The sequence below is a fragment of the Sus scrofa genome, chromosome 4 (assembly GCF_000003025.6).
Source record: "Sus scrofa isolate TJ Tabasco breed Duroc chromosome 4, Sscrofa11.1, whole genome shotgun sequence".
Taxonomy (NCBI): domain Eukaryota; kingdom Metazoa; phylum Chordata; class Mammalia; order Artiodactyla; family Suidae; genus Sus; species Sus scrofa.
Window position 1 is genome coordinate 105563190 of NC_010446.5, and position 12822 is coordinate 105576011.

Here is a 12822-nt window from a genome sequence, read left to right on the forward strand (position 1 = left end):
AGAGCAGAGATAGCTACACTTATACAAAAGAGTCAAAACTAACAAGACAAAGAAGGTCATCATATAATGACAAAGGGGTCAATTCATCAGGAGGCTATTAACATTTGTTAAATATATATGTATTCATTATTGGAGCACCTAAATGTATTATGCAATAATCAACATATCTAAAGGTAGAAATTAAGAACAATGTAATAATAAAAACAGAGAACTTAAATACCTCACTTTCAATAATGGATAGATCACCCAGAAAGAAAAATCAATAAATAGTAGCCTTGAATTATGCTTTATGCCATACAGATCTTATAGAAATATCTGCAACATTTTATCCAATGGCAGCAAAATACACATTCTTCTCAAGCACACATAAAAAATTCTCTAGGACAGATTGTATGTTAGGTCACAAAACAAGTCTTAACAAATTTAAAATGACTGAAATCACATCTAGTATATTTTCTGATCACAATGGTATGAAACTAAAAATCAATAATGGGGGGAAAAGTGGAAAATTTATAAATATATAGAAATTAAAACAATACACTCCTGAACTACCTATGAGTCAAAGAAAAAAATGAGAATGTGTCTTAAAGAAATGAAAATGAAAACACAATGTTGTAAAGCTTATCAGATGTAGCAAAACCTGTTCTAAGAAGAAAGTTTATAGTTATAAATGGCTCTAATAAAAAAGAAAGATATCATAGATAACCTACAATTATACTGAAAGGAATTAGAAAAAGAATAACAAACTAAGCCCAAAGTTAGTAGAAGGACGAAAATAATGATTAGAGCAGAAATAAATGAAATTAAGATTAGAAAGACTATACAGAAAGCAATGAAACTGGGTTCTTGTGTTTTTTTGAAAACATAAACAAAATGACAAAATATCAGCTAGACTCACCAAGAAAAAAAGGGAGGGGACTGAAATAAAATTGTAAATGAAAGAAGAGACATTGCAACTGACAATAGAAATGTAAAGTATCATAAAAGACTCTGACTACACACCAACAAATTAGATAACCAAAAAATGGATAAATTCCTAGAAACATACAAGACAGAATCAAGTAGAAATAGAAAATCTGAACAGATCAATAATGAGTAAGGAGATTGAATCAGTAATCAGAAATCTCCCAAAACTAAAAACCCAGGATCAGATGGTTTTGTTGGTGAATCTACCAAAAATTTGCTAAAAAGAATTAATATTCATACATTTAAAACTCTTCCAAAAAAACTGAAAAGGAAAGAAAACTTCCAAATTCATTTCATGAGGCCTGCATTACACTGGTACTGAAGCCAGACAAGGACACTACAAGGCAGAAAAAAGTACAGGCCAATATGCTAAATGAACATAGCTGCAAACATAGCCAACAAAATTCAAGAGCAGATTGAAAGTATCATACATCACCATCATGTGCAATTTATCCCTGGGATGCAAGGATAGTTCAGCACAAACAAATGAATCAATGTGATATACCACATTAACAAATGAAAAATAAAAAGCATGTGATTATCTCAATAGAAATAGAAAATACATTCAATAACATTCAATGTAATTTAATGACAAAAAGTCTCAAAATGTAGGTATAGAAGGAATGTACCTCAAAATAATAAAAGCCAAATATGGTAAGTCCACAGCAGCCATCATACTCAATGGTGAAAAGTTAAAATATTTTCTTCTAAGATCAGGAATAAACATGGATGCTCACCATGCACCCCCCTTTGTTTTTGCTTTTTATGGCTGCACTGGCAACATAAAAATTTCCTGGGCCACCAGTTGAATCAGAGCTGCCTCTGGGGCCACCAGTTGAATCAGAGCTGCCTCTTGGGCCTATACCGCTGTCATGGCAACACCAAATCAGAGCTGTATCTGTGACCCATGCCACAGCTTGTGGCAACACAGGATCCTTAACCCAATGAGCAAAGCCAGGGATCAAACCCACATCCTCACAGAGACATCACTGGGGCCTTAACCTGCTGAGCCACAAGGGAAACCCTCACTATTGCCATTTTAATTCAACATTCATGCAAGTCCTAATCACAGCAATTAGGGGGATAAAAAGAAATAAAAGCAGCCAAATTGGAAAAGAGGAAGTAAAATGATCTCTCCAGATGGCATAATCTTATACACAAAACCCCTAAAGATACCACCAAAAAGAACTGTTAGAATAAGTGAATTCAGTAGAGTTGCAGGATCCAAAATCAATAAGCAAAAGTGAGTTACATTCCTATATATTAACAATGAACTAACAGAAATAGAAATTAACAAACCAAGCCCATTTAAATAGCATCAGCGATGTCACTGCTGCAGCTTGGGTCAGGTCACTGCTGTGGTGCAAGCTCAATCCCTAGTGCAGGAACTTCCGCGTGCCACAGGCATGGCCAAGAAAAAAAATAGCATCAAAAACAATAAACTATTTAGGAAAAAATTTAACTAGCGAGGTAAAAGACCTGTACACTGCAAATTATAAAACATGTTGAAAGAAATTGACAAAGTCACAAGTAACTGGAAAGATATGCTGTGTTGATGGACTGGAAAAATTAGTATTATTAAAATGTCTACTCAACCCAAAGCAAACTATGGTTTCAATGCAAACTCTATCAAAATTTCAATAGCATTTTCACAGAAACAGAAATAATCCTAAAATTGTATGGACCCACCAAAGAACCCAAATAACTAAAGCAATCTTGAGAAAGAAGAACAAACCTAAAGGCATCACACTCCCAGACTGTAAGCTATACTGCAAAGCCATAGTCATAAAAACAGTATAGTGGTGGCACAAAACAGACACATAGATCCACGGAAGAGAATAGAGAGCCCAGAAATAAACCCACACACTTATGTCAATTAATCTATAGCAAAGGAGGCAAGAATATACAGTGGAGAAAAGACAGTCTCTTCAATAAGTGGTGATGAGATAATTGGACAGGTATATGTAAAAAAATGAAAACAATCTCAAAATGAATGAAGACCTAAGTGTAAGACCTGAAATTATAAAATTCCTAGGTAGAAAGAAGGTAGTGGACTGTCGTTTTTAAATAAATTATTTTTTAAAACTATCAACACAAAATTCTTAAGTCAGCAAAAATATCTTTCAAAAATGAAGGGAAAATATAGACTTTCATAGACATGCACAATCACAATCTGAAAGAATTTATTACCAACAGATCTGCAGTAAAAGCAGAAGAAAAATAATACCAGATGGAAATGTGGGTATACACAAAAAAATGAAGAGCATTAGAAATGGTAATTACATGAATAGTAAAATATTTTTGTTAAAGCAAATATTAATAAATATAAAGAGAGAAATTGAAGTAATCCAATACTCGTTGAGGACTTTAACTCCCACTTCCCTCCATGAACATATCATTCAGACAAAAAAATCAATGAGGAAACACTAGCTTTAAACAACACATTATACCAGATTGAGTTAATAGGTATATAGAGAACATTCCATACACAAACAGCATAAAGTTGTGCATCTGCATACAAAAAGAATAAAACTTGACTACTTTTCCACACTATATAAAAAAATCAACTCAAAATTGATTAAAGACTTAAACATAAGGCCTGAAACCATAAAACTCCTAGAAGAAAATATAGGCAGTATGCTCTTTAACATCAATTTTAGCAATATTTTTAATGTCTCCCCAGACAAGGGAAACAAAAACACATGAAAAATAAAAAATACATCAAATTAAAAAACTTTAGTACAGTGAAGGTAATTATTAACTAAAAAAAGGAAATATACTGAATGAGAGAAGATATTTGCTAGGATATACCCAATAATGGCTTAATGTCAAACATACACAAAGTACTCGTGAAACACAATATCAAAAAGAAACCTGATTAAAAAGTGGGCAGAGGACCTGAATAGTCATTTTTTTCCAAAGAAGACATACAGATGGCCAAGAGACACATGAAAAGATGCACAATATCACTACTCATTAGGGAACTGCAAATGAAAACCACAATGAGATAGCTCACATCTGCTAGAATGGCTATTACCAAAAGGCAAGACATAGCAAGTGTCAGAGAGGATGTGAAGAAAAGGAAACACTTGTGCATTGTTGGCAGGATTATAAATTGGTGGAACCACTATGGAAAACAGTATAGAGATTTCTCAAGAAATTAAAAACCAAACTGCCATGTGATATAAAAATTTTACTTCTTGGTATTTTTCTGAATAAAACAAAAACACTAATTTGAAAAGACATTATCCCAATGTTCACTGCAGCATTATTTATAAGAGGGGAGGTATAGAAACACCCTAAGTGTCCATGAACAGAGGAATGGATAAAGATAATATGGTGTTTGTGTATATGTATCTATATATAGATATAGGCCAACAATTATAGGCCAGTACACACATGCACACACACAAGGGAATATTACTCAGCCATAAAAAATTAATTTTTGCAATACGTGACAACATGGAAGAATCCAAAAGGTCTTCACTAAGTGAAATAAATCAAACAGGGAAAGACAAATACTGTATGATCTCACTTATATGTGAAATCTAAAAAATAAACAAGTCATCAAAATGAAACAAAAGCAGACTCAGAGATAGTGAAAACAAGTAATTCCCAGAGGGGAGAGGACAGGGGTGGTGGGCAAAATAGGTGAGGGGAATCGAAATGTACAAACCTTGGTTATAAAATAAATAAGTCATGGGGATGTAATATACAGCATGAGGAAGATAATCAATAATGCCATGATGACTTTACATGGGGACAGATAGTTACCAGACATTTCATTGTAATCATTTCATGATATATACTAATGTCAAATCACTATATAATACATTTAAAACTAAAAAATGTATGTCAACCTTTTTCTTTTTTTTTTTTTTTTTTTTTTTGTCTTTTGTCTTTTTGTTGTTGTTGTTGTTGTTGTTGTTGTTGCTATTTCTTGGGCCGCTTCCGCGGCATATGGAGATTCCCAGGCCAGGGGTTGAATCGGAGCTGTAGCCACTGGCCTACGCCAGAGCCACAGCAACGCGGGATCCGAGCCGCGTCTGCAACCTACACCACAGCTCACAGCAACGCCGGATCGTTAACCCACTGAGCAAGGGCAGGGACTGAACGCGCAACCTCATGGTTCCTAGTCGGATTCGTTATTTTTTTTTTAACCTTTTTCAATTAAAAAAAGCACAGAATAAAATTTAAACACCCAATTTTTCCTATTATTATTTAAATTTCTTAAAAAGATAATTGAATGTTTAAAGGAAGATAATAATATTGTAAAATTCTTAACATAGGAAGAAGTAAATTATATGACAACAACAGCACAAAAGCTAAGAGGGTCATAATGGGAGTGTACTTTTATAAGCTTCTTATATTTTCTGTAAAATGATATAACGTCACCTAAAGATAGACTAAGATTAAATTAAAAACTAATAAAGATATAATCCTTAAAGCAACTAATAACACAACAAAGATTTATAGCTAATAAGTGAAGAAGATAGATAAAATGAAATTCTACACATGCTCAGAGAAAAGAGGAAAAGATAACAACAACAACAAAAAAGAAAGGATAGGACAAATAGAAAACAAAGAGCAAGATGGTAATTTTAAATCCAACCATTTCAATAATAATATTAATTTAAATAATCTTCGGCAGGTAGAATCTCAAAAAGCCCTCCAAGATTCCTGGTTCCCAATATGTACACACTGTATAATTCTTTCTCCTTGATTGTGGCTAGGCCCCTTTAAAAGATGATTTAGAAGTCAGAAACCAAAAAAAAAAAAAAAAAAAAAAAAAAAAAAAAAAAAATTAGAGAGATTCAAAGCTGCAGCAGATGCTCTCCTGCTGATCTTGAAGGTTCAATCTACCATATTCAGGAAAGGGCCACATGACAAGGACCTGAGAGTGGCCCCTGACCTAAAGCAAGAAAAAAAAAGAAAAAAAAAAACTTCAATCATACATCTGCTAGGAACTGCATTATGCCAACAATATGAGGGAACTTATCCCATAAAATTTCCTGATGAGAATGCAGTCTGCTGGCACTTAATGTCAGCCTTGTGAGACTCTGGGAAGAGAACCCAGTTAGTATTCACCCATGGAATTATAAATTTGTGTTGATTATAAACTTGTGTTGTTTTAAATTGTTAAGTTTGTGGAAATTTTTTACTGAGCAAACTAATACATGTTAAAAAATACCAATTAAAAGGTAGAAACTGTCAGAGTGAAGTGAAAAAGACTAAATTACATGCTGCTTGTAACAAACCTACTTTAAACATGGAGACACAATCAGGTTAAAAGTTAAAAGGATGCAAAACAATACACCATACTAACATTAATCAAAAGGAAGCTGCAATAACATATTAACATAAAACAAAATAGATTTCAAAGAATACTACAAGGCTTAAAGAGGATCATTTCAAAATGATAAAGGAATCAATTCATTAAGAGGACATAGCAATACTGTTTATGTATCTAATAACAAAATTTCATAGTACATGAGTCAAGCACTAATAGAACGTCAAGAAGAAACTGACAAATCCAAAATTGTAATTGGAAATTTGTTGTGTTTTTTAAATTTTACTGGGGTGGAGTTGATTTACAATGTTGTATTAGTTTCAGGTGTACAGAAAAGTTAGTTACACATATACATATATCCATTCTTTTTTTCACATATAAGATTTTATAGAACATTGAGTAGGCTTCCCCGTGCTATACAGTAGGTATTTGTTCATTTTCAGTTTTATATATGGTAGTGTTTATGTGTTAATCTCACCCTCCAATTTATCCCTCCCCCAACAGTATCCCTTTTGGTAACTATAGTTTCATTTCAAAATCTGTGAGTTTGTTTCTGTTTTATAAATGTTATTTTGTATCATTTTGATTAGCTTCTAAGTGATTAAATATCACTTATACTGCTATAATGTGATGTTTGTATTTCTAATGACTTACTTCACTTATTAGGATAATCCCTATAGGATAATGGCATTTGTTCATTCTTTTGTAGGGCTGAGTAATATTCCACTCTATATAAGTACCACGCCTTCTTTATCCATTCCTCTGTCAATGGACATTTAGTGTGCGTCCATGTCTTGCCTATTCTAAATAGTGCTGCAGTGAACATTAAGGTGCATGTATCTTTTTGAATTATGTTTTTCTCCAGATATATACCCAGGAGTTGGTATATATAGAATTGCTGGATCATGGTAGTTCTATATTTAGTTTTTAAAGGAAACTCCAGACTATTTTCTGTAGTGATTGTGCCAATTTACATTCCACCATCATTGTAGGAATGTTCCCTTTTCCTTACACCCTCTCAAACATTTACTGTTGGTAGACTTTTTGATGATAGCCATTCAGACTGGTGTGAGGTGACACCTTATGGTAGTTTTGATTTGCTTTTCTCTAATGATTAGTGATGTTAAGGATATTTTTATGTGATTTTTGGCCATCTGTCTGTCTTCTGCCAATTTTTTGATTGAGCTGTTTGTTTTTTTATATAAAGCTGCATGAGATGTTTGTACATCTTAGAGATTAATCCCTTGTTGGTCACATCATTTGAAAATATTTTCTCCCATTCTGCGGGTTGTCTTTTTTTAATTGTTGCCTTGGCTGTGCAGAAGCTTTTAAGTTTAATTAGGTCCCATTTGTTTATTTTGTTTTTATTTTCTTTACTCTAGGAGGTGGATCAAAAAAGATATTGCTATGATTTATGTCAGAGATTGTTCTGTTTTCCTCTAGGAGTTTTATAGTATCCTGCCTTACAGTTAGGTCTTTAACACATTTTGGGTTTATTTTTATGCATGATGTTAAAGAATATTCTAATTTTATTCTTATACAAGTAGCTGTCCAGTTTTCCCATAACCACTTATTGAAGAGACTATCTTTGTCCATTGTATATTCTTGTGTACTTTTCCACAGATTAGTTGGATCATAGACACATAGGTTTATCTCTGGGCTTTCTATCCTGTTCCATCGATCTATATATCTGTTTTTATCCCACTATCATACTGTTTTGATGACTATAGATTTGTATTAGAGTCTGAGGTCAGGGAGCCTAATTCTTCCAGTTCAATTTTTCTTTTTCAAGATAGCTTTGGCTATTCAAGGTCTTTGGTGCTTGCATACAAAATTAAAATTTTTTTGTTCTAGTTCTGTGAAAAATGCCATTGGTAACTTGATAGGGATTGCACTGAATCTGCAGATTGCCTTGGGTAGTATAGACATTTTGACAATATTGATTCTTCCAATCCAAGAGCATGGTATATCTTTCCATCTGTTTGTGTCATCTTTGGTTTCTTTTATCAGCATTTTGTAGTGTTCAGAGTACCTGTTTAGATAGGTTTCTTCCTAGGTATTTTATTCTTCTTGATGAAATGGTAAATGGGATTGTTTCCTTAATTTCTCTTTCTGATCATAAGCGACTACTGTAAGCAACCATATTGAAAAATAAGATTCATCTTCTACATGAAGCCCTTCATTATAGACAGAAAAAGGTGGCTGTTTTATCCAATGCAACTACACATGGACTGTTCTCTAGGATAGATCATATGTTAGGCCACAAAACAAGTCAATTAATTTAAGAAGACAGAAATCATATGAAGCACCTTTTCCAACCAAAATAGTATGAAACTAGAAATCAGTTTACAAATTGAAAACTGTAAAATTCACAAATATGTGGAGATTAAACAATATGCTACTGAATAACCAATTGGTCAAAAAGAAGTCAAAAGAGAAAAATTACACTGAGACAAATGGAAATGGAAATACAGCATACCAATGTGATGCAGCAAAAGCAGTTCTGAGGGAATTTCATAGTAATAAATTTTTATGTTAAGAAACAAGAAAGATAGCAAATAAGCAACATAACTTTACACCATAAGGAACTAGAAAAAGAGGAACACACTAATCCCAAAGTTAGTAAAAGTAAGTAAATAACAAAGATTAGAGCAGAAATAAATTAAGAGCAAAAACAGTAGAAAAGTAAGACAAAACTAAAAGCTCAATTTTGAAAAAATAAACAAAATTGTCAAACCCTTAACTAGACTGACCAAGAAAAAAGGAAGTTTCAAATAAATAAAATCAGAAGAGATATTACAACCGATATCACAGAAATACAAAAGAATATAAGAGATTACTATGAACAATTATAGGCCAAAAAATCAGATATGCTAGAAAAAGTGGGAAATTCCTAGAAATAGGTAACATAATAACACTAAATCATGATAAAAATAGAAAATCTGGGAGTTCCCATCTTGGCTCCGCAGTTAATGAATCTGACTGGCATCCATGAGGACACAGGTTAAATCCCTGGCCTTGCTAAGAGGGTTAAGGATCCAGCATTGCCACGATCTGTGGTATAAGTCACAGACATGGCTCAGATTCTGCATTGCTATGGCTGTGTCATAGGCCAGCAGCAACAGCTCTGATTTGACCCCCTAGCCTGGGAACCTCCATATGCTGCAAGTGCAGCCCTATAAAGAAAAAGAAAATCTGAAGAGACCAATTACTAGTAAGGAGGTTGAATCAATAATCAAAAATGTTTCAGCAAACAAAAGTGCAGGATGTACAATAAAGAAAAAATAGTCTCTTCAATAAATAGTGTTTGGTAAGCAAGACAACTACATGCAAAAGAATGAAACTAGACCATCATCTTATACCATACACAAAAATTAACTCAAAATGGATTAAAGACTTGGATGTAAGACCTGAATCCATAAAAGTCCTAGAAAAAAAAAAAAAACAGGTAGTATACTCTTTCAAATTGGTCTTAGTAATATCTTTCTGGATATGTCTCCTCAGGCAAGAAAAACAAACAAACAAAAAAAAATAAACAAATGGAACTACATCAAACTAAAAGCTTCTTTCACAGCAAAGGAAACCATCAACAAAACTAAAAGACAACCTACCAAGTGGGAGGAGATATTTGCAAATCATGTATCTGATAAGGAGTTAATATCCAAAAAACATAAAGAACTCCTACAACTCAACATCAAAAAACCAAACAATCCAATTTTAAAATGGCCAAAGAGGAGTTCCCGTCGTGGCGCAGTGGTTAACGAATCCGACTAGGAACCATGAGGTTGCGGGTTCGGTCCCTGCCCTTGCTCAGTGGGTTAAAGATCCGGCGTTGCCGTGAGCTGTGGTGTAGATTGCAGATGCGGCTTGGATCTCGCATTGCTGTGGCTCTGGCGTAGGCCGGTGGCTACAGCTCCAATTCAACCCCTAGCCTGGGAATCTCCATATGCCGCGGAAGCGGCCCAAGAAATAGCAACAACAAAAGACAAAAGACAAAAAAAAATTAAAAAATAAATAAATAAATAAAATGGCCAAAGAAATTGAATAGACATTTTTACTAAGAAGACATACAGATGGACAACAGGCACAGGAAAAAATGCTCAGCATCACTAATCAATAGGGAAATACAAATCAAAACCACAATGAGATATCACCTCATACACATCAGAATGGCTACTATCAAAAAGACAAGAAATAGAAAGTATAGAAGAGTATGTAGAGAAAGGAAATTCTCATACACTGTTTGGGATAAAGGTAAATTGGTGCAGCCACTATGGAAAACAATACAGAGATTCCTCAAAAAATTAAGTATAAAACTATGTGATCCATTTATTTCACTTCTGGGTATTTATCTTAAGCATATGAAAATACTAATTCAAAAATATATATGCATCCCTATGTTCATGGCAGCATTATTTACAATAGCCAAGACATGGAAACAACCTAAGTGCACATCAATGGATAAATGAATAAAGAAAATGTGATGTATGTATACACAATGGAATACTAATCAGTCATAAAAAGATGAAATCTTACCATTCGCAACAACATAGACGTACCTTGAGGATATTATGCTAAGTGAAGACAAATAACACGATTTCAATCATATGTGGAATATTTTAAAAATCAAAATAAACAAAACAAACACATAGGTACAGAGAACAGATTGGTGGCTACCAGAGGTGAAAGAGGGTTAAAGTGAGAGCAAAAGGGTAAGGGGGGTCAACTGTATGGTGATAGGTAGAAACTAAACTTTTGGTGGTGGGTACAGTGTAGTATATTCTAAAGTGAATTATAATGTTGTACACAAAACGATGTCATAAACCAATGTTACCTCAATAAAAATAATTATTCTGTGTGAAAAAGGCAGACCAAATAAAGTAGTTGGCATATGATTCTGCTTATATAAAATTCTAGAAAATATGAATCATCATTAGAGAGCAAAAGCCAATTAGTAATTGGATGGGGATGAGGAAAAGCAAGGAAGAGAAAGAGAGAGGGACTATGAAGGGGCAGAGGACATTTTTAGATGTGATGAATATGTTCATTATCTCAATTGTGATGATTTCATAGGATGTATAAATATGACAAATCTATCAAGTTGTACTTTTAAATATATGCACTGTTGTGGTTTGAATTGCGTACCCCCAAAATTCACATGTGAAGTCTCAGCCCCCATTAACTCAGAATATGACTTTATTTGGGATATTGAGGTATTCCAAATGAAATTAGTTAAGATAAGGTTATACTAGAGTATGTTAAGCCCCTGAACAAAATGATTGGTGTCCTATGAAAAGGGGAAATTTGGATGCACATATGAGCAGAGAGAATGCCATGTGAAGATTGGAGATATGTTGTCACAAGGCAAGGAACTACCAGAATCTAGCAGGCCTAAACAGATCCTTTCCCAGCACCTTTAGAGTAGCCTGACCCTATCCTACTAATACCCTATCTTGGACTTCTTAGCCTCTAGAACTATGAGACAATAAATTTTTGAGGTTTAAGCCATTAAGTTTTTGGTACTTTTTAATAACAGCCCTAAGACACTAATACATGCAGTTTATTGTATGTAAATCATACCCCAACAAAGCTGTTTTTGAAAATTCGGTAGATAGAAATGATTTGTTCCTACTTCTCTGCATTCATGTCATACCATTCTTTCACTCTACCTCTTACTCACTATGTTCCTTTGAACATTTTAAACTTTTCCTGTAGGAGGGTTTTTTCATTTGATGTTTGCTAATTGTGAAGAGCTCTTTCACCAGATCTCTAAATGGTTTACTCATTATCTCAACTGAAAAATTACTTCCTCAAAAAAGCCTTCCTTGACCACCAAATCTAATATATCACACTGCCCCTATCATCATCTGTTACCCCATTATCTCACACATTCTTCATAGCACTTATAACTTTCTGATACTATATTATTTGTTTACATGTTTTTCAATGTGTCTTCCTTCCCAAGTTGAATGTAAGCACCATAAATGGAGGGGTTTATCTATTCTTGGTGATCACCATCCTCAGAGTTCAAATATAAAGAGAGAGAGAGAGAGAGAATGAATAAATAAGTGAACATATAGATGTTAATCCCCGGGTGTATAATTCAATACATAGGGAGGTTATTAATGGCCCCAGTGTTCTATAGTTAGTTACAAGCAAAGCCAGGCTAAAATCCAAGCTTTCTAAGATCCTTCTCATTACATTAAAATTTTAACTAATTTTCAAAGGGAAAAAAAGCCACTCATAATCTTCAATTAGCTAAACAGAGAAGTGGCACTGGAATACAGGTCAGATTTACTAATACTTTCCCATCCTCAAGGAGTGGTTACTTTTCTAGCTTGAAGGATGCTCTAGTTCTACAAAATTCTAAAATCCTATGCGATCGATAATTTTTAAACATCAGATTATTAATTTGAAGTCTGCGTTATCTCTAAGAATAAAATTACAATAGTCTGCATTTTGAAACAAAATGTTTATTAAACTCCTTTCAATGCTCTTTGCTTAAACAATACAGATAATTGATAGCAAGTAGAGCTGACCTAATGTGCATATTGATCATTTTATTA